Below are 2,721 nucleotides of genomic sequence, written 5' to 3'. Positions count from 1 at the left end.
GTACAGAATTCTGCTTTAAACTGTAAGTAAATATCAATTTTGAAATGCTTCAAACATGGATATATCATCTAATAGTTGACGTAATAAAAATGGCGAATGACAAAATTTGCAAGCACAGAATTCTGGTCTGCTTCTTACAAACCCCTAGCAAAACATGTATACAATCTTTTTGTTGAACAAGAAATCCATCCTCTTGATGCCATTAGAAATAATCTTTATTTTCATGAATTTAATCTAACAAGAAAAAAAAACTAAATGATTTCATTAGAAGATTTTTCTGGTATAACAGAGTTTAAGGGGTACAATAAAGACTTGACGTTATCTTGGAGGGAAATAATAATAATAGATAGCATTGGCAATATTTAACCCAAAACTGTTTAGTCAATAAGTTGAAAAATTGACGCTCATATCCAAATATACAAATCCAGAAATATTGCAAGATGAATTCCAAATCAGACTGAAATCTTCAACAAAATGTTGAAGAGCACTTTTACTTTGTGTCCACCATTCTTTTATCAACTGTCATTTCTCTGTAAGACTGGAGGAAGTTCTTTGACTTGTCCAAGACATTATTATTTGCTGTCAAGTACAAGTGATCAGCTTCTATCCTGTAAAAGATTTAAATATTTTGAAACAGATACATGTCATTGTGTATATGAATTTACATTTATAAATAAAATTAAGAGTGCTAAAATTACTACATTTATTTGATTTTCCTTTTAAAATTAAAATTGTATTATGTGATTCAAGTAGTTAAATGATATTGCTAAGTCAATGTATCAGGACTGATAATTCAACAACCTTGTAGTAAACCATTCTGTTTATTTTGTTTCAGCAACCGGTTCTTACCAACCTCTTTCATAACTAATTCAACGTATATTTATTTTAGAAATATATTACACAGGACCCATATTCACTTTTACTATTTAGGACTTTTAATTATTCTAATATACACGTAACACAAAAACCCAAAAGATTTTTTGTTGTACAAATATCAGTATAAGCATATGGATTTGAAAATATTCATGTATAATTCTCATTTTGGACCGTTATATGTAATAAAAGGTAGGATGTAAAATACTACATGTACAATATTCTATTCTTTAAACATGTATTACCATATCCGATATGTACGGATAAATAATTTTAATGAAACATGTGAAATCATGGGAAGGTTTTACATTCTGAGGGAACGAATCGTTTAAACTAGGAGAATGAATTATACAATCTGAGATAGCGTATTGTGTAATTTGAGGGAACAAATTGATAATCTGTGAGAATGAATTGGCAATCTGTTATATCAGATTGTCAATCCAAGAGACCGGATTGCATAAATCAAGAACTTGGTTTACTTTTATAATTTTTAAAAAATTTTTTGTCCCTATATGGCTTTCATAGATTGCATACCTGCATGGCTGCCAAGGTTGTAAAAAGAAAGGAGACAATTAACTGCAAATGTTACTTCAGGGCAAAATTCCTGGGGCAAGGCTGTTCGTGAGAATGGGATTGTTGATAAACCATCCAATGAGTTTGATCACCCCTGTATATGATGCATGATAAGTGGAAAGAGTCTAAAAAATTGAGAAAATGGAAATTCAAACCACATACTTTATGCAGATTGGAAATATAACAGCAGTCTATAAAAACAGCTTGTTCCATATCTCGGCATTCATTCAGATAGATATTACATGTTTAAATAATGTGTTTGTATGAATAATCAAGCATCATGAGTACACTGTATCATGTGTTTCAAACACTTATTTTTCAAAATATAAATCAAATGTTTATAAACTTGTATGAATGCAATATCATGAGAATGACACAAATGAAATTTGACTTTATTTTTTGAAATTTTAGAATATACAGAAATTTTCAACACCAAAACAAAAATTTACCTGTTCATTGGTGTCCTTACATATTAATTGGCCTTCGTAGTTCATGGTGGGCTTAGCAAGTGGGTATTCACAGATGAAAGTATTGTTGCATATGGTGCCTGCACCCTAAAAATTCAATGTGAAAGTCGTACATGTACACACTGGTACACACATACTGAAAACAACTGTCCATTATTATGGCAACTTTGATTTAACTTTGAACTTACGAGTGATTTTCAAAAACATCAAAGTTCAAAAGCAACGCAAAATTGGTTGAACAATACGATATACGCACACTGAAACATGAAGGAAGATCTAGTATTTTCTTTTGAACGTGAACTAATGCGTTTCAGTCAATGTACGTGCGTATTCTCACCTGCTAATACCAAAGGCATGTCCGTATTATTTGATTCATTGATGTGACGATCTACGTCGTGAAATAATCATGAAAATTGACGTTCAGATTCCGGATCACCATCATGTTTACACCACAGCGGAAACACGTGGTTATTTCAATTCGTATCAACTCATACAGTGATGAGTCGTATTTATTTATAAATGCGAGTCTTTCGTGCCAATATAGATCTAACTAAATTGCAAATCAAGTATACAGTATAATAAGATACAACAATATTAAAAATCTGATTTTTTTTTTAGTAAAGATCGACGATTAGGGAATCTACAATTTTATCAACATTGTACATAACGTTATATCACTACATGACTGAAATATATACATCAATAAATTAACATTTCTTATTCACAAAAGGCAGAACGATAGTATGTATTTGTTTTTTGAAATCTATTTTTTTTGTATTATGAATTTATTCAAGTAAAAAATATATTT

The 2,721-nt window shown here is 30.2% G+C and overlaps 1 long non-coding RNA gene across 1 annotated transcript; it reads right to left on the bottom strand.

Moving 5' to 3' along the window:
- Positions 1-242: 242 nt before the first annotated feature.
- LOC134234015 (uncharacterized) lies at positions 243-2,297 on the bottom strand. Its single transcript, XR_009985102.1, has 4 exons — positions 2,251-2,297; positions 1,896-2,000; positions 1,408-1,571; positions 243-608 (listed from the first exon to the last, which is right to left on the bottom strand). It is a non-coding gene; the product is annotated as an uncharacterized LOC134234015 (long non-coding RNA).
- Positions 2,298-2,721: the final 424 nt, after the last annotated feature.

Source organism: Saccostrea cucullata, unplaced genomic scaffold, assembly GCF_032062105.1.
Source record: "Saccostrea cucullata isolate Sc308-1 unplaced genomic scaffold, CSIRO_AGI_Scuc_v1 ctg5783, whole genome shotgun sequence".
Taxonomy (NCBI): domain Eukaryota; kingdom Metazoa; phylum Mollusca; class Bivalvia; order Ostreida; family Ostreidae; genus Saccostrea; species Saccostrea cuccullata.
The sequence above is the reverse complement of the archived record's forward strand: the minus strand, read 5'-3'. Positions and strand labels throughout refer to the sequence as shown.